Source organism: Ambystoma mexicanum, chromosome 3q (assembly GCF_040938575.1).
Source record: "Ambystoma mexicanum isolate Mex_15411 chromosome 3q, UKY_AmexF1_1, whole genome shotgun sequence".
Taxonomy (NCBI): Eukaryota; Metazoa; Chordata; class Amphibia; order Caudata; family Ambystomatidae; genus Ambystoma; species Ambystoma mexicanum.
The window spans coordinates 635,677,476-635,705,201 of record NC_090926.1 but is presented as its reverse complement, the minus strand read 5'-3'; the positions used below and the strand labels follow the sequence as shown (position 1 = coordinate 635,705,201).

At 43.5% G+C, this 27,726-nt stretch overlaps 1 long non-coding RNA gene across 1 annotated transcript in view; it reads right to left on the bottom strand.

Moving 5' to 3' along the window:
* Positions 1–25,236, bottom strand: part of LOC138581898 (uncharacterized) — a 145,311-nt gene extending 120,075 nt beyond the window's left edge. The window contains exons 1-2 of the long non-coding RNA XR_011304853.1: positions 25,020–25,236; positions 20,837–20,949 (exon numbers count right to left, since the gene is read on the bottom strand). This is a non-coding gene — a long non-coding RNA (uncharacterized lncRNA). The remainder of the gene's footprint in view (positions 1–20,836; positions 20,950–25,019) is intronic.
* Positions 25,237–27,726: the final 2,490 nt, after the last annotated feature.

Here is a 27,726-nt window from a genome sequence, read left to right as displayed (position 1 = left end):
TGACTTACTTTATGTTAATGTTAACATTTTGCATGATAATATTGAAGCCTTGATAAAGACCACAATGGTTGAAACACGTGTCAGCTACTGGTGTTGAATAAAACTACACTTGATATATTTGATGTGAAGCTGCATGCGCATTGATGCATGGAGGATTTGGCAGTGGTTTCAATGGAGCACCCATTAAAGTTCTAGCACACTTCCTCTCTCTTGCACGGGTGACGGTCTAGTCTTTTTTCTACGTTTTCTACGTTGCAGCGTCGCGGGTAGCTGGAAAGTATTTACTTCCGGTCTTTCCCAGCTGTCAGTGCGTTGCAATGTCTAAGCTACCATTTTTGCTTATCTTGTTGCCTCAACGCTAGTTATTCCCTTCCTTCGGTTGTGTTTCCTCTCTCTCTCGTGTGCTCCTTCTCTCCACTATTCGGCAGCTTTGTCTATTCTCGTCATGGGTTTTTCGTACCTTCCCCATGGCGTCCAACTGTATCCTGCTGCCCTCAGCAGTTTCCCCCCAGGCGTCCAGTTTCCTCTTTTTCCTTCTCTTCTAACCTTTCTCTCTGGTTTCCCTGCTTACCTGTACCTGGATCCTTCGCAGGGTTTCTACATCATTCCGGACTCCACCGACGCATCCACCAGCAAGTCTACATCCTTCGATGGGGGTTCCAGCACCTCTGAGTATTTTGTCAAGGGCTACATCGCATCCCAGAGTCCACAGATGCCTCCACAAGCAAGCCTTCATCTGCGCAGAGGTTTTTTTTACATCAGTGGCTTTTTCCCCTGTTTGCCTGTCTTCGGTGATGGGGCCGCAGTGGCCACAGCATGCAGGTGGCCACTGTGGCTTCACACCGAGGAGGGATCACAGCATCTACTGCTTATCAATACCGGGAGGCCACAAGATATGCCACGGATTCCAGTTCCACAGGTCAGGAGTCGGAGGAGGGATGTGGGTCGGACGGATCAGATACATATTGTGACAGTTTGCAACGCCAACCATCCATGGCTACCCCGGAACAAATCCAAGAATTAGTAGGGGCAATACAGAAACTTTCACAAGAAATACAAACTTTGAAGGTTGAGAATCAGACTTTACAACAGATCTCCCAAGAAGTCCAGACCCTGAATGCTGAAAATGTTGTTCTCAACTGCAACTTCAATACTAAGCAACTTCAACAAGACCTCTTCTACTTCTACAGGTTGGCAAGGCACTATTTTGCTTGTATGGCAAGAAAGGGCAACCTCTTTGCTTATCTTGCAGCTACCACAAAATATGCTTCTAGCTTTTAGACCAATTCTTCTCCGTTCAAATAGTCTCAGCCACGCAGATTTTAAAACAGCTTTTTTTTTACAAGTACCCAACAACCTTCTCCAGCTTGAAATACACCTTTCCTCCAATGGTTGCCCCAAAGCTGTTGTGCCACTCTTCCAGCTTTGGATATGTTTGTCACATTTAATTTAGAGGACTCTTGCTTAACAATGACTTCAACAACTTCAGAACACTGGTGTGTAGTTCTTAATTGAGCGGGATTCACTTCTATAAAGTTCACTCTATAGGCTTGGGTTATACTTGTTCTGGCATTAAGCCTCATCTACGACTTCTGCTGCAGCTTTTAATATGTTGCAAGATGCAAACCTCTTACTGAAAACAAAATTAGGCACACACAATTGCTTTTCACTCATAAACTTCCACTTCAAAGTGAGGTGCGTTCCCACCTTTCGGTCAGCATTCAGCCTCCGAGGTATCTGGAAACATTGTCTCATGCATGGCCTCTTGAAACAGTGCTTGGAACACTTTCGGAAAGTCAGTTGAACTTCAATTAAGCTATCAGCAGTGATCTCCGTGTTAACAGGAGGCACTCGACTGCTCATAAAAAAGCAATTCCGATATTAGGGAAAAGAAAGGCTTTTAATACACGCAAGCATTTTATATTAGCGCGTGTTACATTCCCTCCTCAGAAAAAATTCCCACTTCTGCGATTAACTTCTTCTCGGTTAAATGTATACACAAGCGCAATTAAATGCTGGCTACAGTTACCAGCAAGGTATTTCTGTTGTTCAGGTGTACAGAGCTTCCTTTTCTGACTCCCATTTGCAAAGGGTGTGTGCTGCTGCTGCTTCCCGGCTTGATCACTTCTCCTGCTACTGCTACGGGCATACTTGGGATCCACGCCCCTCTGCTGCACTGGTATCTCCGATCCCACCTCTTCCAGGGAGAGCCTTCCACTCTCTAGTTTCCCTCGACTTGCTTCTGCCCACGGGCCTCGGGAGAATGCATGACTTCAGCTGTGCATTCAAAGCAATTAGGCCACATGGAAAGACTGCCTGTTGCTTCCAATGCTGCCATAGCCAAACATGGTTTGTGAGCACAGGACCAACTCAGAGCCTGCATTTGAAATCTGCCTTTCCTCTGTTCTGATGTCCCTTCTGTGGTCACACTTCCTTGTGATCTGCAAGCTTTGTGATGTACTCCTTTTGCTTTTGTTAGTGGCGACCTTCCAGCTCTTGCTCCATCTTCTTTCTGTTGTTCCTCCCCGTTGCAGCCTTTTATGCACCTCAGGAGGGCTAATTCATTTCAGGTACAGGCCCTTGGGCCTAATTGCCTGACTTAGCCAAGAGTCATTATGTCATGTCTATGGTGGGGGCCTGCTCAGGGAAGTTTGGCGGCATCAGTTGTGGCCACATCCCCCAGAGTTCAGCCAACAGACTTTGACATTGTAGTACTCTGCGGCTGCGGACCACATTTACCAGGAGGTATGGAGGCATGGGGAGAGGAAGCAGGTTGCGCATGCAGCCTCACAGTCATGCTCTTAAGGCCGCCATTCGCCTGTGCCAGGTGCAGATTATTGAAGATCACAGCACTGGCGGACCTGGCGACCTTGAAAACATGCAGGATCTTTGTTGGTGTGCAGCATGGGATAGGACGCGGGCCAGGCGGCAGTGATTTGCGCCGAGGTGTCAGCCTTCCTCAACGCTACTGCAGCTTTCTCTGGGGTACCTCATGAGGTTCTGGTCCTCACGTAAGTGCACAACAGCAATGCATTAAAATATGTCTGACAGTAATGTGGCCAGTAGCGTGACACATGTATGAGAGCGCTTCACAGCAGACTGGTGAAAGGTTGGGAGTAAAAGACATTGCACAGAGCTTTAAATAAGGGGCATGGAAACACTTGTGTGGTAGTTCCCACTGTTCACATGTGGGGCCTCTGGAATTGAACTTATACTGGGGCCTTGTAAAGCAGTCCAGGGTGGGGGACATGCAGCTAGGTTGTTGTCTGGAAAACTGATTTGGAAAAGCCAGGGGGAAGGCACACGTTTTGTTTGTGTTTCATTTCATGCTTGCCAACAGGCCATGAGTTTTGTTTCTTCCTGTGGAGAACCCACCAGAGTCTGTCTCCATTTCGCTACCATGCTTTAAATGTTTGTTTGTTTTTCAGGAGTAGGTCAGGACAAGTAATATGACTGTATGTGGTATGGAATGCATGTTTTCCCTAATCACCCCCATACCTATCCAGGTCATTTTGCCCTAACCCTCTTTCTGGTTTTCTCACATTCCCCCTTCCTATCCACAACCGCTCCCTAATCCCTCTTCCCCCACTGGCTGCCTCTTGGTTACCTGTACTGCCAAAATCCAGGATTCTATGCCAACCTCGGTGGGAGGGTTGATTCCATTCGGCTTCTGAGGCTCGGGAGAGGGTGTCAAATAACCCTTCATTTTGCTACTGGTTTGATACATTATACTTGCCTGTCTGACTGGAGCTCCTGTATGCCTTTAAGAGACAGAAAAGGTAGGAAAGGTCACATGTTCACTATACCTGTTAGAATACCTTTGATATTGTGGAAGATATGGGATTTTAGGGTTATAGAAGAATAGTTCTGGAAAGGTAACATGTTTAGACATTTTAGTCCCAGATTTTACTGGTTTGCCTTTAACCCTAGACTGACATTCCATCTGGGAATGATCTTACTATCGTCGAAGGGACCATGCCATGTCTCACCTTGCAAAAGCTCCCCATCACCCTGGGCCTGGTCTCCACACAGGTGATCCTCCCGCAGCACACCACCACAAGGATTGGGATCAGGAAGCATCTGCCCTCTCCTAGCCACCTGGCAGGAGACTCAAGGCAGGGTTTTATTTGGGGATCTGAAGGATTCTCCACAAGTGTTAGAAAGCCCAAAATGAAACTGTGTCTGCCATGGCTGGAAAGAGCAAATTGGTCTGATGTTGATTGGGAAGGATGCAGATCTAAAGTTAGCGAGATGCAAAGGAATAATAAACCAATATGTGACAAAAGAACAAGAACAAGAGTTGTCGTGGTAATGGGTGCAAATTAAACTGCCAGCAACATTGTGTCAGAGGCCTATGAAGTGGTCTGAACTGCGTGAGGTGATGCAAGTCATGGACAGGGCTAGTCATACGAGTGATGGGATAATGTGGAACTGGGATAGAGTGTGTGTGGGTGAGAGAAGAAAGAAAGGATATAAGGGAAAGGTCCAGGGGAAAATGGATGAGGAGCAGGCAAGTGGATTTCGTAGGGTGTCTTCTAGGATTGGAAAGTTTCCTAGTGAATTTTGTAACAAAGTAATGAGAGGGAAATGTGTGGTGGTTGCTTAAATTCCAGAGATGGACTTAAGAGAGAAACGTAATGTGGAAGGTTGACATGTGAGCAGTGATTGGAGCGGAGACAGAGAAAGAGATGGTGGGACCCTGTATCATCAATCTTACAATAAATTAACTACCTGCATAATCAATAAGTGCTCTGTGGATCTTACAGTGTGTGTGCTTTTTTTGTCTTTGATTTTGTGTTTTTTTTTCATTTTATCACACAGACATATGTTGCATTTCTGAAACAACAGATGTCTGCCATGGAGGCTGCTGGCATTTGGTGAATTACTGTGCGACATAGAGCGCTATTCGCTCAACACAGCCAAGTTGTAAAATCATAGTGTGTATTTTGGTATCAACAGTGGCTGCTGTTTGAAGTTCACCCTCATTTGAATGAGCATGGCAGACTCTCCCTACACATTATTTAGCTTGGCGATGGCCGTTTGCAGCTATCCTTTGCATAGAGAGTCGCTGCTAAACGTGCATTTATCACCACTCTGTGAACCTCGTTCAGTCCTGTCGTTGCGAACCATTGTCCTGTAGAACATCGCCATTGACTATATTGAGCACAAATGACCAATCAAGCAATATTTTTATTTAATCTTCGCAGATGATTAGTGTTTTGCAAACTGGAGCAATTTCGTTTTCTTAGGTTTGTCTGATCGCTATCATAACGGAAATCTCTCCACTCACTCTTTCCCTCAGTTCAATCTCCCCTCCATTCTTCCTGTTCTCCTTTCTATACCTCGTCCATTTCTAAATCCCTTATTTTTATTTTCATCTAGCGGGCTACGGTCTTGTGATCCATTCCTGGCGGCAGAGTACACTCTCAAATCTCAGAATAGGTTAGGCAATTTGAGACCATTACGGTGGTGATTCAGCGCAGTATAAAAGCCCATTCTTTAATTAAATATGTAATATGTACCCAGAGATCCAAGTGTAAAACCGAAAGTTTAAAGTACCATCTTTACTTCAAAGGCTCACGAAAGAAATCGGTAACGCATTTTCTTTCTAAAATTAGAATCAGCTCCTCAGCTTGGATGAGAAAGCACTGTCCTTAACAAGTCGCATGGCCTCATCATGGGTTGGGCGGAGCAGTATAACTGCAGCAGTAACTCTAGTACTGCTGCATTACCGCTCTGCCAAATCCCGAGTTTGGGCAGAAAGATGGAGATTTATATGGCCACTTTCTGCCAATTTACAGTGCTATTACTGCAGCACTAATATCACCCAAAAGGCACCTGGATCCAATGGGAATGGGGCTTACCACCCCTACCGCAACTTGGGATCCAGCAATAATAGCACCTACCAAGTTGTAGTAATGCTATTTGCGTTGGGTGGTATCCCGGCGGATTTACCACTGGGATACCACCCAACTTGTAATGATGCCCAAGCCTGCTAGAGACACACACACACAGCATTGTGTCTCGGCAGCCAGTACCATAATGAGCAGGCAAACATATTTATTTTGTTATTTTTATTTTTTTGTTATTTATTAAGTGCATATAGCTTGTAATAAAAGCCATTTACACTAGGTAAACACATATATAACACAATGAATATACATAAACAAGAAGCAGTTAAAAAGTTAATTATGAAATACATTAGCAGTTTTGAAACTTATAATATCTCAACCTTGCAAGATTTTGCTATACATACATGACCTGTGTACTTTTCCATCATTTTAGTGAACTTTACCCGTATATGATAAACTGCCGCCCTGATGACTAATGACTCTGCCCCAAAGATTGCAGACCATAATTAATCCGAGCCAGGATTTGAAAACTTTTCATATACTTACCATGTTCCATAGCCAGACATGAGCATTCAGTTAGAATATGTCTGGCTGTTTCAATGACATGCGTGCAGAGTCTAAAAAGTCTGGCCGATCTAGGAATTCCTCTCCAAGCACCAGTGTGCTCCACCACTGGTAGAATGTTAAAACAGTCATATAATACATTGAATAAATGGGGTCAGGGTGGTTGACAATTTAATTAAATATGAGGGAATTCAGAAAAAGAGCCCTAACATACTGCTGGTACCATGTTTTACTAATAAGTTTGTTGAGAGATTGTGTACAATCCCAAACAGGTGTCTTATCTTTCAAGCTAATCAAGGCGGAAGCAGCATCACTAGGCAGAGCCAGCCCTACAACCTTAAGGTGGGTATACACAGTATCCAATAATTTCCTATGGGACATGTTACTGGGCTTAATTCTTTGATGAACAGTCACAAGGCCCAGTAGTGATGAAGCAGCATCGGCAGCTAACAACATTTTTAAGAACAGCTTGCACCTTGCCACTTGCTATAAAGAAAGAAGAGAGGGCAGGCCTAAATCCAGCCTCAGTGCCTCCACTGAGTTTCCACACATAAAGGCACGCCCCAAAACGCTCACACCATAGAGAATACAACCTGGTAGGGAGGAAAGACCCAAGTCGATCTTGTACGGATAACAAGTTTAATCTCACACGCAGATGAGAGCAACAGCAAATATCTCTGCAGCTAAAAACGTTCTGCCGAAAAGTAGTACAAGCAGAATCTTATAAAGCAAAACATTGTCATTAATGATGCAATACATATAGCAAAAACCTGTGCGGCTGAATGTATGGATCCTATAGAGGTAACACCTTTATCCATGAGGTATGGCAGTTTATTGGTCCCAGCCACGTCCGTCTGTCTTCCATTACGTGGATGCTGCGGGGCTCATCTTCTTCTCACGTTGAAGGTCAGAAAACAAATTACTCCTACTATACCTCTCGTTTTATCACTCATACTGTGCACTTGGCAGGCCTTAAGATGGACACACAGGAAGGTCTGGGGCACTCTAACCTTCACGCAAACATTTCACTCACTACCTCCGCGCCATCTGGCTCCAAGGTCTCCACCCTCATTTTGAACTATAATGTATCCCTCCCAGCACCTCGCAATACAAATCACATGACTGTAGCTTCAGGGATATGCCCTTTCCATCCTCTTTGAACATTTCAGTACTTGTTCCTTTGGGGTTGGTGGTCAAAGGGCATCTGGTGCCATGGAATTCGGGGATCTTTGGATTTAGTCAGTTATATGAGCTATAACTTGTTGTCACTCGGGAATGGGCCTGGGTCATGCTTTGGCCAGTGTGAGATAACATGCACACCAAGAGCCGGTCTCTGATCGCAACCTTGTAGGGCACATTCCACTTGGGTGAAAAACACATCTTTGCAACACTTTCAGGAGCAATGAATAGATGATGTGGCATGTGGGGGTGCAAACTTTCCTCATGGGACCTCGGGCATGACTGGAGATTTCTGTGGCCTCTTGGCTACAGGCCTAGTGCATGTAATGCTGCATTTACCATGCAGGCCTTCCCTTCTACCTGGAATTATTCATATCTACGCAGAGCAGCAATGCCGCCCACGCCTTGGACCACACCATGTAGTTACACCATACTTGGTTATATTAACTTGGGTTCCAGCTGGATGGGAAGGTGTCCCTCTCATAGCCACCTCCCCAGCCCCCTGGCTCATCACAGTGCCTCAAATTCATCTCGCCTTACCTTAAAGAGCCTACGGAGGGACGGGGCTTCCCCCTTCCCAACACCGGCTAAGCCTAATAAGGATCAAAGTGTCTTACCCTCAGCCAGCTTACATGAGATTCGGGCAATACCTCTAGGATGTATAGAATCCCGGGGATGATACAATTACAGTAAACCTCCAACATCCCTTCTATTGAGTAACCCCCTCGCTTAAAGATTGGCACACTTGATTGCTTGCCATTTACAAACTGACTTAGGTGGTAACACACATGCGTAAAAAGCTGATGAAGAAATGTTTCTCACTGGTAGGCTCAGATAATTGTACGTGTTCACAACCTCTAACAGTGCATCACCCATGCAGCAGGAGTATAATAATTTGCAGGACTTCATCTTTCCAACTACCATAACTGTTTTGTTTAGATATATTTTTAGCTGGCTGTAAGATGCATACGGGTATAAAGTACCTAAAGAATGCTGCAGACTTAAAGGTGTTTGATCTAGCAGGACCATATTGTCGGTGTCAGAGAGCCAGATGATGCTCTCGCCACCAAGTTTAAGTTGGTAATTCCAAGCAGCTTGCAAAGTCTCGTCCGCGTCATCAACATAGAGACTGAAGAGGAGGGGTGCTAATATGCAGCCTTGTTGGGCCAACGTTTGTATCAAAAGACTTTGACGTAGCACCCTCCTGCATCAATCTATTCATTGCCGATGTGTTAGAATATAGCAGCTTGATCCTTGATCCTGGATACACTGTCAAATACTGCCTTGTAATCTATGTAACAAAGATACAATCGGGCATCCGTACCTTGAAGGGCATCTGACATAAGTAGTTGTAGGGCCCAAATACTTTTGGGGGTGCTGTAGCCTTTTCTAAATCCTGTCTGCTGGCATCTAAGTAAATTATTTTCTTCTGCCCACTTAGTAAGATGTTTCAACAATAGGGCAGCAAAGATCTTCCCACTAGAATCCAGCATAGCCAGCAGACGGAATTGAAATGGATGCGACTGCAGCCCCTTTTTATGCGTCAGAATCAAAATAGACTCTTACTAGCATCTGGGAATCTTGCCAGCCCTAAAAACAAAGACAAACAGCTCACATAAGAGACAAGCCCAAAGGTATGGGTTTTGTTTGATAACAGCATTGACAGTCCCGTCGGGGCCCGGCGCGCTAGATTACTTAATTCCTTTTATAATCAATAGGATGTTGTCTACATCGAAACCGATACCAGCACCAGAGACTGGAAGGTTGAACTTGTGCAAGGTTGCACACAGCAGAATATCATCCCAGCACATATTTACAAATGGGAGCCCCAGACCTCTTCCAATACGCCACAAACCTACGTGGCCGATTCACAAGACACAAAATTGTGGAACAAGTACCAAAATATTTTTGAGTCATGTGTTTTTATGAGTACCTCTATCATTTTTTAGTTCAAGGAGTAAAGCGTAAATGTGTGGTTTTTATAGCATGTCCCCAAGGAGGTGATATGTCATCTTTTTAGTGTTCCGCTAGCGATTTATCCCTACTAATCCCTCAAATAGCTGCATGTTAAGATTTTTTCTTCTTGTGAATAGCCAAGTCAAAAAGTTCTGCATGTGGTTTCATGGATTTACAAACAACCCTATTTCGAGACTGCCGAGGCTGGATGTTTTTCACCATATCTTTGCAATCCCATTGGCTCTATGACACAATGGCCCTCATTACAACTGAGGTGCTAAGTGCACCAACTTTACCACCATGGTGTAAACTACGTTTACCAAAGACAAGAGTAACAGGGGATACCAGGAATATCCAATTACTGTGACCCGGCCTGGAAAGGACTAGCAAAAAATTAAAAAAAGGGGTCAGAGTAGTAAAGTGTTCCGGTGGCCTCTGTTGGTATAGCAACAAAACCTAAAGACTCATACCAAATATTGAGTATGTACAGCAACAAAGGGGTGTATACGTCTATTAGTCAACAATTCTCATGAGGTGAAACAATTAAATTCAACCCAGTAGACGCTTGATCAATTAAATATATGTAATTTATTAACATTTATTAAATAAATCATTAGAAAAAGTCATATTTCAATAAAAACATACACCGACATTAGTATCAACAATAATTCATGTGGACCAGTCTCTCCAATTCATTGATGGACTGGTCTGATACACCGTTCTAATCCATAAACCACTTCCAACTCCACTGCAACCATACCACATGCATACACTAATCATTCAAAAAGCTCACTCACAATCCTTGCAATACTAAAACAATTTATCCTCAATAAAATCTCAAATATAAGACATCATTGTACCGCATCTAATCACTTATTAGTACGAACCATTGATATAACACCTACGAGCATATTCCATGTTATTATGGACTTCCTTGGCTCGGGTAAAATTGATTTCTTATTTTGCTACTAAATAACAATACATCCCCAACCCGACATGTTTCTTTCTGTATATCATCCAGTAGACAGAAATTCTTCAGGGGCAATATGGTCCAGCGGGGTCAGATACATTGTACATGGGAAAGAAGGAATTTTGTAGAATACACCAACAGAGTACACCTAAATGCAAGCAAAAGAACACTCAGTCAATCAGGCTAAATTGCTCAAATTACATGATTGACCATTACTGCCATCGTATTTCAAATTAACGTGGCGTAGATGAGGTTATTAATACCTCTCAGCTCTCTTCAACACGGGAAACAGAAAGCGGAAAAAATCCACAAATCAATGAGAGACACCTACATAAATTAGGGTCTCCACAATCTATCCACCATCACCAACACCACGTGGTACCCTTCAGATACTCACAATTCACCAAGCAATACCTCGCCGAAAGGAAAAACCTCGAGTTACAAAGAAGTCCATATAGTCAAAACGTCAAGAGATGAGAAAAGTTGAGAAAAAGTTGAGAAAAAGTGGAAAAAGAGTTCCACAATGAAAGTCGTCATTATAACGACACTTACATTTCGTATTCTGTGATTTTGTAATGGGAAGACCCAAACAAAGGTGATTCACAATATCACACCGATGGTAGCACTGCGTCACCCGGCGTCCATTCAATTGATTATTAGGAGGAGCATCCTCAACCTGTGCTCAGTACAAGGGAAATGGCAACTTGATACTTGTCTGTGAACGCAGAAGCGGAAAACACAAACGAGAACACAGTGAGAAACCATACATTATGTAGATCCGTGGAAAACTACATGAACAATACCATATGTTAGCGTAAAGTCTGGAGGGCAGCTAAGTTACAAGTAACCCCATCAGGAATGCCGGTCCCCACAATATACTTCCTTAGTACCTAAGAGTCCCGGCAGGAGACAAACTCACCTCAATAAAGTGGTCGACCTCTTTTCAATCGATGCAAGAGTCTCAATAGTATCAAGAAGGAGCTTTTCTAATACAATAGTATCAGCCGCAGTTGCCAAGTTAATCGTGACCAAGAAGGTAATTAATTCTGGGACAAAAAAGACAAAAAGACAAAAAGAAGAGGAGAATCATAGAAGGAAATGGACCTGAAGATGATAATTAAACTGTCACATTTTCCTTAAAATAATGGGTACCAGGATAACATCTATGCTCGAAACATCTGATACACAAAGTGCGTTCACCGCTAAAAGTTCTACAGCAAGGGTCAACACCCACGGGTGTAAGACGCACAAGTGTACCGTGCGTCCAGTATTTACAAGTCTATACGGTTTGTGAAGTCGAGACAAATACACCGTAGTATTGGTTTTTGAACAAGAAATGCCTGGTACAAAAAGAGGAATAACCGGGGGAACTATCCCTAAGACTACTCTGACCTCAGTAACTCTTCGATAACAGGCAACAAATCATAACATAATCTCCGCGCTCGTGCTCGAGTATATTGCGTATGTAGCGGAGTTACAAAGGGAATTATCCCAGTAGCTGTTCGTACCTCAATGGTTGGTTACTGACAACTATCCAGGGTGGCCGCTTGCATCGAATCGGCCGGCGTCACCATCAGTCCAGCTCGGGGGATCCGATTTAAAAGGACCGCCCCGTAGTGTCATGTGACGTACGCATGATTAGTACGTAACGTGTGTCGAGCCGGCACGGAACGTCTCTATTCGGTTCAATAGGAGCACGGCTAGTTATACAGCCAATAAGGTGCCGATAAGGTGCCGTTAGTAAAAATGACCATGTGTCTCAAATGTGTGAATAAGGGACCCATGATTATCACCAGGGGAGACAAACAAAAACCGGGGCAGAATAGCACACGAGTGGCAGGGGGAACAAGCACCAGTGTCTTGGATACAATTGCATACATCAGACAACTTCTACAGTACATTGTGAAATGAAAACCCAGTCAATCCTGTCAAACTCAAAAGGCTATAACGTGTATCAATAGACGGTAACTATCAAAGGGGACAACCGAGCCAGCATTCTGAAACCCGGGATGTAACCCAATCAGATAATAGATTAAAAATTCCAATCTATTGCCTCATTTAAGCCCACCACATGGCTTTTACTCAAAAAAATAAGTTTGGTCTCTTCCTTAGATAAAGTCTGTTTATCCACAGCGGCGTTATTAGTTATCATGATCTTTTTTAATACAGTCCATCTCAGGTCCTCACAATTATGGTTGCGCATTATGAAATGCCCTACCATCGGGGCTGTTAAGTTCTTGAGTCTAATGCAGCTCTTATGTTCACTGATGCGAACTTTGATTTTTCGCTCGGTTTTGCCGATGTATATTTTACGGCACGGACACCAAATGGCATATATCACAAAGCTTGAATTACAATTTGTGAAGCCTCTTTGCTCCCAGAGTCTTGGAAGTCCGATATCCACCTCGGTGGACCGTCTAGTCAGGGGACAACATACACACATGCCACACGGGGCATGTCCCCTCAATTTGGGTAATCCCCACTGTTGAGTGATGGTGGCTTGTTTGTTAAGCTTATTACTGATGTCATTCCTGCACACCATCTCCTTAACATTGCGGCCCCTTTTAAAGGCGCATCGCGGAGAAGGCACTGGTATCTTAGCATGTGCCAGCAGGTGCCAGTGTTTTTTGACAATCTTGACCACCTGATTGGAAAGATGGTTGAAAGTACTCACGAAAACTAGAGAGTCCGACTTCGAAGGGCTGGTTTTTGGTCTATATTCTAGCAAGGCCTCCCGATGGTTATTGGAGGCCCTTTTCAGCGATCTCCTCACAATTTTTGTGGGATATCCCCGTTGAAGCAGGTTATGGCTCAAATCTAAAGCTTCCGACTCAAACCTTTCTTTATCACTGCTGTTCCGTTTGAGTCGGAGAAATTGTCCGAAAGGGAGATTATCCCTCAGGGCCTTGGGGTGAAAGCTGTCATATCTGAGAAGCGAATTCCTGTCTGTGCTCTTATGAAAAGGTTTCAATCCCAGTACATTGTTGCATGGTTTCGAATAGATGGTCAGATCGAGAAAATCTATATGTTTCCTATTGAAGTTGATAGTAAACTTCAAAAAAGGGTTAATCCCATTCAACCAATCGAAAAAAGAATGTAAAGTGGTCTCATCGCCATGCCTTATTAGCAATACATCATCAATGTACCTACGCCATAACAAGATGCATTCTTTGAAGACATTCTGTTCGCTATAGATACACGTGTGTTCAACAAAATCAACATAAAGGTTGGCTAAAGAAGGTGCCACAGCCGAGCCCATGGCAGTGCCATGGACCTGTTGGTAAAAGCGGCCATCGAACTGGAAATAATTTTCAGTTAGTGCTAGCTCCGTGCACCACAGAATAAAAGAATTAGGTGTCATTCCAGTGCTCCGTTTCGTTACCAACAACTCCTCGATAACATCCATAGTGGATGACTGGGGAATTTTGGTATATAAGGAAACAATATCCAGGGTTACAAGAATATCCTCAAGGGGATTGAAATGTGAATTTTCGATCAACTTAATAACAGCCATAGAGTCTTGGACATAAGATTTCATTTTGCTGACATATCCTTTTAAGAAGGAGTCAGCAAATTTAGCCAAAGGTTCCAGTACTGTATTTGTTCCCGAAACTATTGGTCTACCCGGAGGATTCAATAGTGTTTTATGAATCTTTGGCAAGATATAAAACAAAGGAACACTAGGATCTTTCTTAACCAAATACTCAGCTTCCTTCCGAGTTATCCAGTTCCTTTCCCTAGCTTTTTCAACTTTATGGGCAATGATATTCATCAGGCGTGGCGTGGGATCCTGTTCAACAAGTTTATAGAAGGTGGTATCTGAAAGCTGTCGTAAACACTCTGCGACATAATCTTGACGGTTCAATAGCACTATCGCACCACCCTTATCAGCACTACGTATAACTATCGACTGGTTGGTTTTTAGTGATTCAAAAGCTTTACGCTGTGCCCTCGAACAGTTCTGGAAAGCAAATGGAGAGTGAGTACGTTCCAACATGTCCAGGTCTGCCAAGACCCGTCTCTCAAACACCACGGACTCCGGACTATGGCTAGTGGTTGGTGGACAAAAAGAAGAAAGGTTATGTAAACCACTGTTTCTATCTTCATCCTCAAAAGGGTTCTCATGGAAGTATTGTTTTAAATGTATCTTCCTAAAAAGTTCCTCTATTTCAACCCTAGAGACAAAGCGATCATATGCGACAGTTGGAACAAATCCAAACCCCTTCTCCAGAACAGAAATCTCAACCGGAGTGGGAGTATATGTGGACAGATTAATCAATAAGCTTTGTTGCTCCTCGTTACTGGTGGTTCGTAATCCCAGTTTTGTTGGTCCTGATCCAAAAAACCAACCGAGGGTCCCCTGCCTCTAGTAAATGGCCGAGTGTTCTGGGACCTCCGTCTATTAGAATTACCACGACCCCGATTGTGGCCACGTCTCTGTTGTCTGCCACCTCCTCCACGAGAGAAAGTGTCTTCGTCTGAACTATGTGAGCTGAACGAGGTGTTGGTAAACCTCACATTTTTCTGTTGTTGAGTTTTAGATACCCCGTCATAATGTTGGTCCGGAACGTACCCCTCTTGGGTGTAGCGGAACGCTTTCTCATGAGAGAAGTCCGTGATATCCGTTTTTAGTCGTCTAATCCGGTCTCGTACTGTAGACTCTTTAAAATCATTCATTTCCCGAATGATCTCATCCAGTCTCTTTGTATAAACCTCCAATGGGACCAATTTCTTGATGGCTTCTTCTAATTTAGACAATTCTTCAAGTTGTTTAACTGACATTTCTTTCGCTGTATCAATTATTAATATCAGCCAATCCCTGCCACATTTGTTCGCAATATAACTCCACCTAATGACAAATTCCTTATTGTCCAGAAATAAACGTGGCTCATTCCTCACCACTAGCCCTTGTGGCAAGACGCCATTGCGTAGGTATTCCAGCATTATGGTACCGTGGAGTTCTGTGCGAATAGATCTTTTACGAAGTTGAAAAAGCTCATCCCAATTGCTAATATTAGTAAGTGGGGAACTCTCACCATCGTTAGAGAACAGAGAGGATTGAGCCAGTAATTCAGCCACATATTTATCGTCATAACTACAAGTTTTGTCGGCTGCCATAGTTCACTATACTCGGCAGTCCAATTATACCAATGGACGGTAACGTGCTTGGTTGAGAATATCTCAAAAGCCAACGTAGTGCAGGATGATAGAAGAAAGTTCCCTATTGAAGAGAGAAAAAAGGAGAGGAAAAAATCCCACGGATACAAACTGTGCAAAACTACCAAAGACAAGAGTAACAGGGGATACCAGGAATATCCAATTACTGTGACCCGGCCTGGAAAGGACTAGCAAAAAATTAAAAAAAGGGGTCAGAGTAGTAAAGTGTTCCGGTGGCCTCTGTTGGTATAGCAACAAAACCTAAAGACTCATACCAAATATTGAGTATGTACAGCAACAAAGGGGTGTATACGTCTATTAGTCAACAATTCTCATGAGGTGAAACAATTAAATTCAACCCAGTAGACGCTTGATCAATTAAATATATGTAATTTATTAACATTTATTAAATAAATCATTAGAAAAAGTCATATTTCAATAAAAACATACACCGACATTAGTATCAACAATAATTCATGTGGACCAGTCTCTCCAATTCATTGATGGACTGGTCTGATACACCGTTCTAATCCATAAACCACTTCCAACTCCACTGCAACCATACCACATGCATACACTAATCATTCAAAAAGCTCACTCACAATCCTTGCAATACTAAAACAATTTATCCTCAATAAAATCTCAAATATAAGACATCATTGTACCGCATCTAATCACTTATTAGTACGAACCATTGATATAACACCTACGAGCATATTCCATGTTATTATGGACTTCCTTGGCTCGGGTAAAATTGATTTCTTATTTTGCTACTAAATAACAATACATCCCCAACCCGACATGTTTCTTTCTGTATATCATCCAGTAGACAGAAATTCTTCAGGGGCAATATGGTCCAGCGGGGTCAGATGAATTGTACATGGGAAAGAAGGAATTTTGTAGAATACACCAACAGAGTACACCTAAATGCAAGCAAAAGAACACTCAGTCAATCAGGCTAAATTGCTCAAATTACATGATTGACCATTACTGCCATCGTATTTCAAATTAACGTGGCGTAGATGAGGTTATTAATACCTCTCAGCTCTCTTCAACACGGGAAACAGAAAGCGGAAAAAATCCACAAATCAATGAGAGACACCTACATAAATTAGGGTCTCCACAATCTATCCACCATCACCAACACCACGTGGTACCCTTCAGATACTCACAATTCACCAAGCAATACCTCGCCGAAAGGAAAAACCTCGAGTTACAAAGAAGTCCATATAGTCAAAACGTCAAGAGATGAGAAAAGTTGAGAAAAAGTTGAGAAAAAGTGGAAAAAGAGTTCCACAATGAAAGTCGTCATTATAACGACACTTACATTTCGTATTCTGTGATTTTGTAATGGGAAGACCCAAACAAAGGTGATTCACAATATCACACCGATGGTAGCACTGCGTCACCCGGCGTCCATTCAATTGATTATTAGGAGGAGCATCCTCAACCTGTGCTCAGTACAAGGGAAATGGCAACTTGATACTTGTCTGTGAACGCAGAAGCGGAAAACACAAACGAGAACACAGTGAGAAACCATACATTATGTAGATCCGTGGAAAACTACATGAACAATACCATATGTTAGCGTAAAGTCTGGAGGGCAGCTAAGTTACAAGTAACCCCATCAGGAATGCCGGTCCCCACAATATACTTCCTTAGTACCTAAGAGTCCCGGCAGCAGACAAACCATCCTCAATAAAGTGGTCGACCTCTTTTCAATCGATGCAAGAGTCTCAATAGTATCAAGAAGGAGCTTTTCTAATACAATAGTATCAGCCGCAGTTGCCAAGTTAATCGTGACCAAGAATGTAATTAATTCTGGGACAAAAAAGACAAAAAGACAAAAAGAAGAGGAGAATCATAGAAGGAAATGGACCTGAAGATGATAATTAAACTGTCACATATTCCTTAAAATAATGGGTACCAGGATAACATCTATGCTCGAAACATCTGATACACAAAGTGCGTTCACCGCTAAAAGTTCTACAGCAAGGGTCAACACCCACGGGTGTAAGACGCACGAGTGTACCGTGCGTCCAGTATTTACAAGTCTATACGGTTTGTGAAGTCGAGACAAATACACCGTAGTATTGGTTTTTGAACAAGAAATGCCTGGTACAAAAAGAGGAATAACCGGGGGAACTATCCCTAAGACTACTCTGACCTCAGTAACTCTTCGATAACAGCCAACAAATCATAACATAATCTCCGCGCTCGTGCTCGAGTATATTGCGTATGTAGCGGAGTTACAAAGGGAATTATCCCAGTAGCTGTTCGTACCTCAATGGTTGGTTACTGACAACTATCCAGGGTGGCCGCTTGCATCCAATCGGCCGGCGTCACCATCAGTCCAGCTCGGGGGATCCGATTTAAAAGGACCGCCCCGTAGTGTCATGTGACGTACGCATGATTAGTACGTAACGTGTGTCGAGCCGGCACGGAACGTCTCTATTCGGTTCAATAGGAGCACGGCTAGTTATACAGCCAATAAGGTGCCGATAAGGTGCCGTTAGTAAAAATGACCATGTGTCTCAAATGTGTGAATAAGGGACCCATGATTATCACCAGGGGAGACAAACAAAAACCGGGGCAGAATAGCACACGAGTGGCAGGGGGAACAAGCACCAGTGTCTTGGATACAATTGCATACATCAGACAACTTCTACAGTACATTGTGAAATGAAAACCCAGTCAATCCTGTCAAACTCAAAAGGCTATAACGTGTATCAATAGATGGTAACTATCAAAGGGGACAACCGAGCCAGCATTCTGAAACCCGGGATGTAACCCAATCAGATAATAGATTAAAAATTCCAATCTATTGCCTCATTTAAGCCCACCACATGGCTTTTACTCAAAAAAATAAGTTTGGTCTCTTCCTTAGATAAAGTCTGTTTATCCACAGCGGCGTTATTAGTTATCATGATCTTTTTTAATACAGTCCATCTCAGGTCCTCACAATTATGGTTGCGCATTATGAAATGCCCTACCATCGGGGCTGTTAAGTTCTTGAGTCTAATGCAGCTCTTATGTTCACTGATGCGAACTTTGATTTTTCGCTCGGTTTTGCCGATGTATATTTTACGGCACGGACACCAAATGGCATATATCACAAACTACGTTTACACCATGGTGGATGGCGGATTTACCGCCCCATTACAAGGTGAGTGGGGCGGTAAATCCCCATTTCCCATTTTCCCTTCCCCATTCCCATTTTTGCCCCATAGGGCATAATGGGAGTGGGGAAGGCGCTAATTACGGCACCGTAAATTACGGTGCCGTAATTAGCACCAAGGTGCCTTAGCACCATGGAACTTAACGCCTGCAAAAAGCAGGCGTTAAGGTGGGAATCAGGCGTTAAGGGTTAACGGTGGCGTTAACCCTTAACGCCTGAGTTGTAATGAGGGCCAATAACTCTTCAGGAGAATATCCGCAAGAGTCCAAAAAGCAGTTTATGCGTGCTATATTTCCCTCAGACCAAATGATTCTGTTCCCATGCAGATTAATGATAGTTTAGTTTAGTCTATTATTTGTTTAGCACACCCTAACCCTGAGGTATCTGGGCACTTTAAACTTGGAGGACATGTTACAGATACAGTACACAAGATGACTAGTGAGGTTTGTGAAGACGGTTACAATAATGTAGCAATATATGACACTCAAGGACAATGTGAAGACCAGGTTACAAAATGGTCATAGCATTAGGCATCGAAATAGAATAGATACAGTATTTAAAACAGACAAGCAAATCTTATTCCAGCTACTGCAGATGCAGTTCTGAGAGGTGGAGAACTAAGGTTGCTGGGTGAGAAGCAGGTCCTTCACTTTGGATCTAAAAGACCAAAAGGAGGGTTCAGCTCTGACATCTGTGGGGAGCGAGTACCCGCACTTTGATAGTATTACCTGATATCAATTTCTTTGTGGATGCAACATCACAATGCATGGTCACAGATATCATTGCATGGACACTCAGCGTTGCTGATTCCAAGACATACACACAGATAAGCTCATTAACAAAAATATATTCTATACAAGAGGATGCCCTGCCATTATTCTAAGTAACATTTGAAAAAGTAGAGGCATCCCTAACACACAAGGGTGACAGCTTAAACTCAAACAACGTATCCAACCGCAATCAACCTCTTTTTAAAGACCTGTAGGAATATAAACCATTGTCAACCCTACAATCATCAACAATCATCAACGTGTGCACACACACCCAACTGGCCACAATGGGGGTCAACATCTCCTGACAGTATTGTACCACCACATGGTGATCGCAAATACCATTCAGAAATGTGGGTCATAAGTTGGTCTGCACATGCACCATCTGGAGAGGGTCATAAAAGGTGACACTCATTGTGTCGTTTCCAGACACAGGAAAATTTGGAAGCATAGCACAAAGAGAATTAGTATAGCTCTTTCCACCAGAGTGTCCTCTCAAAGAAAGATGAGACCTACCACCAATGCATAGGCCAACCCTATTTATTTATTTATTTACATTGATAAAGCGCTCACACAGCCCACAGGCATCGAGGCACTGTTACAGGAATTGTTTGCTTTTCTTAGTTGCGTAATTGTGTTTTTTTGTTTTTGTTTTAGTTACGTATTTATAACGCGCTTTAACACCCAGAGGTTTCTAAGCGCGGACCCGGGGATCGAACCTGTTGTTGCTTTGTGTCGTCTTGCTTCCAAGACGCGCACGCTGCCACTGAGCTATCCACCCTCCGACCCTCGGACAGCCCCCCCTGAGAAGGCTGTGCCGAGCAAGTGACAAAACTATAACCGTCCAGCCTGAAATCAGTCAGCAACCAACTCTCCTGCAAGAACACATTTAACAGAGCATTCAGTCCTGCTGGATGGTCAAAAAAGAACGGAAGCCCAGCGTTTTCCAGGATATAATTCCAAACGTGGCTATGATCTGCACACCCGGTCGAGGCTGAGGTGCCTCCACGAATGGAGTAACTCAGGACCCATCAGTCCGTTTCTCTGCCAATGCACTGGTGTACGTTTTTAAAACAGCTGGTCTTAATTGGCCAGAGAAAGTGGCCGATGGGCCATGAGGACCCTGAGGCCCTCGCTTACCTTCCAATGAATATAAGGCCCAAAAGAGCACCCTGATGGATACTTTGTGCAAACAATTAACACATCTTACCCCATTCTTTTGTTATCAGCAGAAGAGCCTTTCCTATGCACGATAGGACATTCCCAACTGAGAGAGCAGGAAGAGCAGGAAACAGCAGCAGCAATCTTGGAAATCGGTGGCCACTGAAAAACCAGTAAAGTAAAAGAATAAAGCTCCCCTTTAAAGATTTGTTTGTACCTATAATGTCTACTAGCTTGACATGTTAAAAGTATTTGCTTTATCTCCAGCACCATATATACTTAACATCATACATAGCAACAAGCTGGAGGTTTGTGACAAAAAATCTCCATAACTAATTTAACTTATGATATGACTTTCAGTATGTGTCATACAATCGAGAAAGTACAGTGGCATTAAATGAATCATTTTTCAGGTGTACATTATTTTGCAGTCTTGGACTTATAGTTTTCTTTTCAGGAGATGAACAATAAAGCTACAATGATATTATTTTACCTTAACAGGTTTCTTCGAGGATTTGCATGTTGTCAGGTTGCTGAAATTAGGGTATTTTGCAAGTATACTCTATCATACAGTATTATTTGTAGGCCTTGAAATCTAAAACTTAAATGTTTGTACTACGTATAGGTTGGAAGGTCTGTGGTCAAGTGCTGAAATTATGGAATGGGTTAAAAGCCCAGCTTCACTGTTTAGCCAAAGTGTGTGACAGAGGGCAAACTATTTAATCTCAAATGGACGTAGGTGCACACATTAGGGTCCTTATACGTGATTAAATGCACAATATATGAAAAAAGGCATGGGGCAGATTGAATCATTTTAGAGATCAAATGGTGTAGCCTCAGGCTCCTCTGGCAGCCAGATATGTAGTGTCACCAGCCATTCGGTGCACCAGAGATTTGTGAATAGAGGGGGTACTGTAGCAACACTTTCTCTCTCCACACTCTGTCACTCTCTCACTCCATGCACTCTCATTCTCTCTATGCACTCTCACCCTCTCTACGTGTTCTGTCTCTCTGTGCGCTGTCCCTCTGCCTGTGCGCCTTCCCTTTATGCTGTCTCTCTCTGTCATGGTCTCTATGCTTCTCCTCCCCCTGTCCCTCTGCACTGTCCCTCTCCCTCGCTGTCTGCGTTGTCACTCTACCTCTCTCTCTGCACTGTCACTCTCTGTGCAGTGCCACTCTCTGTGCGATGTTACACTCTCTCTCTCTGCCGCCTTATTCTCTCTCTCTGTTCAATGTCACTCTCTGCATTGTTGCTCTCTCCAAGTGCTGTCGCTCTCTCTTTTCTTGCGCTTTCAAACACCCTCACCTTGAACTGTCATACTCTCACCTTGCGCTGTCACTCTCTCTCTCACACCCTTTATGCTCTAACCCTTGCACTCTACAAGACATTCCCTCGTTCACCCCATTCCATCTTCTCCTACTCTCACCTCTCACTCGCAGCCCTTACTTATTCACTCACCCATCTTCCCACAACCTTGCTTTTTTTCTTACCTTCTCACTCCTACCTTTTCTCGCTAATATTTCCTCTTTCTCATCATCGATAGCACAGTGACTTCCTCTGTTTCTCTTTTACAATCTCATTTTCTTGCACACCTGCAACCAGGGATGTCATTTCACCAAAATGCCAGGGGGAGCGGAAGAGAGGGAACACGCCCCTTCACCTCTGGCCCCACCCCCAAGTGACATCACAGGAAAAACGATGTAACAGCCTTTCACCCGACGACAGAATAGCAAGTGGCATCACACACAATGTTGGATTGACAAATATTTGAACATCGCACATCAAGTTGTCATTGACTTCATTGTGCCACAATAAATGCTTTGTTGTAATGTGTCTATCTTTCCCATCTCACTGGCATGCTGTTCAGGATGTTTGTTTGCATGTATGAGGTATGAGTGCTTAGAGTATGGAATGTCCTGTGAGTGCGCTGATTTCCCAATATTGCCAACCTCTGAAGCCTGAAAGTAGATGCATGCAGGCTTGACATGTGTCCAACTTTGCACCAGACCTACAGATCAACTTAACTGGTCTGCTGTTAAATCTCAGTTACCTGTTTAATGGTATCCACTACAGAATAATTGCTCATTTTACTATAGCCAATATCATAGTTCCGTGGGTTGAGCGCTCGCTGCTGCGATGTGTGTGTGATATGCAGGTTTGAATCCCAGCAAGGCCATATCAGCCTATCATCCTTATTAGGTCGATAAATGAGTACCAACACAGGTTGGGTGATATTGTATGTATATTTTTTCTATAAAAAAGAGCTTAAGCGTAAGTGCTAGACAATCACATATTATCATTTGACCTTGGACGTCTGCTTATAGGCGCATGCACCCACTGACCCCCTACACCAGGGTTCAAGTCGAGGGTACACTCAGTCCCCCCTCCCAGCTAAAATTAGAAACATTGAATGTCCTCTTTGAATTTAAACCAGCCTTGGGGATCAAACAGCAGTTGTAAGGTTTGTAGGCCAGACTCTTCACCACTGCACTATAAAACCCGGTGAAGAATAACAAACAACTAAAGGTGACATGTTCCATTTCGGTCCCAAAAGTTCCAGGGAAATCATTTGTATTGGTTCTTGGAGTTTAAAACATGCACACCTTTTAACGTTTTCAAAAACACTATTAGAAGAAAATATCCTCTCTTGGTTTTGTGTGTGTGTTGATTTTATGAAAGGCAAATGCCATTCGTCCTGTGCAATTTGGGTGGTTTTGAAAAGCCAATTTAATGAAATGTGCATATTTCACCTTGATATGATGATTTCTGGTGACGTCACATCCCATTCGTTTGTTGATGAGTCCCGCCACTTTAATTTTTAGGACTTGACCCCTGCCCCACACACAGGGGCACACTCTATATTTCTTTTGGGACGTCAGTCTGTTGCAACGAGTATGAGTATTTGCAATGGTTTATAGCTAAATATCTCCGTTTAGCTGTGAAATGCCAGACGAGTAGAGCAGTGTTTTGTCCACAGGTCCATAGAGGGCGACAAGCAAATTAAAACGGACCGACTTAAAACAGTGGCACAGGGACCTAGTCCATGAAAGGGCTCCTTATCATTCAAGCAGCAGACAAAGGCCTGGGATTCACGCTTGAAGATAAATAGACCTAGGCATCAATTATATTGAATAAGGTTTACTCGACATCAATCAGAGGATGTTAAGGAGCCCTCGTGATCGCCAGATGTAGGCGGCAGATGACATATTCGAGGGCTTGCAAACTAACTGTAGAGCTCTGCCCAGCACTGGCTGCCAATACACAAACGAGGAGCGCCGCTGGATGTTTGAGCCCCCTTTCTCCCTTCCCCTTCTACCACACACTGAGTGCGCGTCTCATCGGCACAGGGAGCAATGACTTATTGATCGAACGATACGTGAAGACGGTTGAGAGGGTTCCTCGCGCGTCAAGAGAAGCGGCTGCTTTCAACTGCACTTATGATGTCTTTTTGCCAGTAGATGGACTTGCGCACAGTGAGCCCTCATGAACAAGTCCACCGCTAGCTGAGCTGGTCCAGTGCAGGCCGCAAGCTTTTACACACTAATCCCAGGGATCAATGCTGACATGTGTTGCCGTGTTAAAGGCACTGCTTGCTGACTTACTGCTGTTGCTTTATATAGGCTTTTAATCCTTCCCTTCAGCAACAGGTTAATGTTCTCAGAAAATGAGCGTCTTTTCAGCTTTAAGGTCTGTGCCTTCAATCGGCGAAAGGGAGTGACCGACCATAACGACGGCTCCCGAACTAAACAGGGGGAGGGGGATTCGGTGGCGTTCTCCCCCAAAAATATTTTGTTTGAATAATGGGTTAAAGTGGTGCATTATCTGGTATACTTTTTTTTGAAAAAAATGTGTAAAAAGACACTCCTTTTGCAAATTATTTTAAAGGATTACTCATTATAAAAATGCAGTAGATGCAAGTTACCAACAGTGCACGGCAGCATGGTCCAATGTTCATGGGGCCGTTTCCAAAAATAGATGCAGCTGCGTTGTGTTGTATGCGCAGAGCTTTGGGATAGCCAGCGGCCAGTAAAGATGGCACTGCTGGCGAGTGCATTTGTATAGAATTGCAATAGCTGGTTTGGCTCGTGCCGTAGCGTGAGCTTCTGCCTGCTCATAAGTTGCGAATGAGCAGAAGTCGCGAGACGGCAGTGGCAGTTACTGGAGGCAGCTGGAGCAGCAGATGTTTCGGCAGGCTCGCCGTATTAAAGTTAATTTAAAATATAAGCCTTACCGTCCCGCGTCATTACTACAATTGGCGACGAGGATTCAGGGTAAGCACGCGGCTGGGGACCCACACGCGTCAAGACACGCACAACGGCTGATGTGCCCTGGCGCCTCCTGCTCCCTGGGTCGAGGAGGGGTACGCAGTTGAGGTGCCGCTAGAGCCTGCTGCTGTGTTAAGTCAAGGCTCACTGAGGCACAGGGGAGCGCAGCGAACGCACACCGGCCCCGATCTCTGCCAGAAAGTGTACTTCCAGGTGAGGAGGGGCACAGGGGAAGCGGGGAGGAGTTTGCCTGAAGACAAGGGCGGTTCTTTGCTTCGGATGCTGTTCTAAGCAAAGTCACAACGGATTCCCTTGGCACGCCTACAGATAAGGATAAAACAAGCCCAACTGCCCCGTCGTCTGAAAGTTATACATACACGCTCCAGCTGCAAAGACATCTGAGAAACAAGCACAACTTCTCACGAATTTAAAAAGAAAAGGGGGAGAATTGTACTACTGGACAAAAGTAAAGCTGCACATTATAAATACAGAAGTGCAGTGTGAGAAGTGTTTGCACAAGGTATATAGTGACCTTACATGGAAAGTACACATGAATAGATCAGATAAAAAGAGAAGGTGTTTTGAAATCTAAACTATTGTAGCGGTTGACATCAGAACACGGAATAATGGCTGCAGCTAGTATGGCCCCGCCTCCACCTTTCTTGATGGAACCAGGCATCCCGCCAATAAGGTGGGACAGATGGAAGAAGCTTTTTGATACCTATCTAATAGCAATTGGTGGTGACAAGTTTGCTGCAGCTAAAAAAGAGGCAATACTTCTACACAATCTGGGCACAGAAGGTCGCAGTGTTTACGATGGTTTACCGCTACCTCCACAAGAAGGCCAGGGAGAGGTGGATCAGTATGTCCTGGCGGAGAAGAAGCTAGAAATCCATTTCGAGGCAAAAAAGAACATAACCTTTGAGAGACATAAGTTTTTCCAGAGAATCCAAGACCCCACTGAACCAGTAGAGAATTTCATAGCAGCACTAAGATCTTTGAGCCACACGTGTGAATTTGGTCAGTTGACGGATTACCTAATACGAGACCAGTTAGTACGTTGTACTAACAACACGAAGATTCAAGAAAGGCTCCTAACTAAGGATGTGTCTCTAGAGGTGGCAGTGGAAACAGCCAGAGGCATGGAACAGACACACAAGTACATGTCCACAATGAAGGGGGACAAGCAAGAAAGAGAAGTGGCAGCTGTGAAAGGTATTAGAAGATTGAATATGAGTAAGGAGGTCAAGTGCTATAAGTGTGTCAGCAATCGACATATTTCAACGAGCACATTCTGTCCGCCGAGAAACATTTCCTGTTTAAAATTCTAAAAGAGAGGACACTTCGCAAGAGTTTGTCGAGAGGCAGGTCAAGTGCAGAACATTGAATTTGGAGGGAGAATTCCTGAACAAGAAGACGGAGCTTGCACAATCCAGAATGTACAGGCCAAACATGTATTGGAGATTGCAGAGGTTTCCAATAGAGGAAGTTCTCCGACAGACGTGTTTTTGGTAAATGGAAGAGTAGTTACCATAAAAGTTGATAGTTGCTCACCTTGGACTTTAGTATCCAAAAAAACGTATGAAAGTTGTTTACAAGGAAGACTGGCTGATTTGAAGGAACACAGCATTGAACCATATGCTTATGGTAACGTAAATATTGAGGTGTTGGGAAAGTTCCAAGCGGATATTAAGTATAAAGGGAGAAGTTGCGAATCAGATGTATATGTAACGCAAGAAGGTTCTGCTCTTTTAGGTTGGGATGAGCAACGGAAATTAGGCATTCGAATTCAAGCGAATACAGAGGAGCCAGTTAAGGTAGCAGAAGTAAAGGACAAGTGGGAAATAGATTTTACAAAAGTATTCCAGGAAGATTTAGAGATGCTCAAAGGATTTGAACATGAAATACGTTTGAAACCAGGAGCAATACCAAAGGTGCACAAAGTGAGACCAATACCTCACGAGTTGAGGGAGAAACTTAAATTGGAAATCGAGTCTCTGATGCAGAAGGGTATCATAGAGCAATGTGAGAGCTCAGAATGGTTATCCCCTATTGTAGTAGCTGTGAAATCAAATGGGCAGATAAGACTTTGTGTGGACATGAGAGACGTAAATAGGAACATTCTTGTGGACAGGCATCCTTTGCCGATAATTGGGGAAACTTTGTCTACTCTCAGAGGTGCAAGAGTATTTTCTGTGATAGACCTTTCTCAAGCATATCATCAGATTCCTTTAAAAGAAGATTGTCAACATCTAACTGCATTCATAATGCCGTTTGGTACTTTCAAGTATTTCAGAATGCCATTTGGGCTTGCCTCTGCGGCATCGGTGTTTCAGAGAATGATGGACACTGTTTTAGAGGGGATAAAGAATGTTATAGTGTTTCAAGATGATGTGCTTTTGTATGCAAGTAGTGCTGCTGAGCATGATGTGATTTTATCCAATGTATTGAGTAAACTGTTGGAAGCTGGTTTGACAGTGAAGCAAAATAAGTGCAAGATTTCTGTTCAGAAAGTGGAATATCTTGGCCATAAAATTGATGAGTCTGGAGTGAAACCAAAGAAAAGTTTAGTGGAGGCAGTGAAGGATGTGCCAGTACCATCTAACAAAGATCAATTGAGATCCTTTTTGGGGCTGGCTGAATATTATCATAGATTTGTCAAGGATTTTGCCA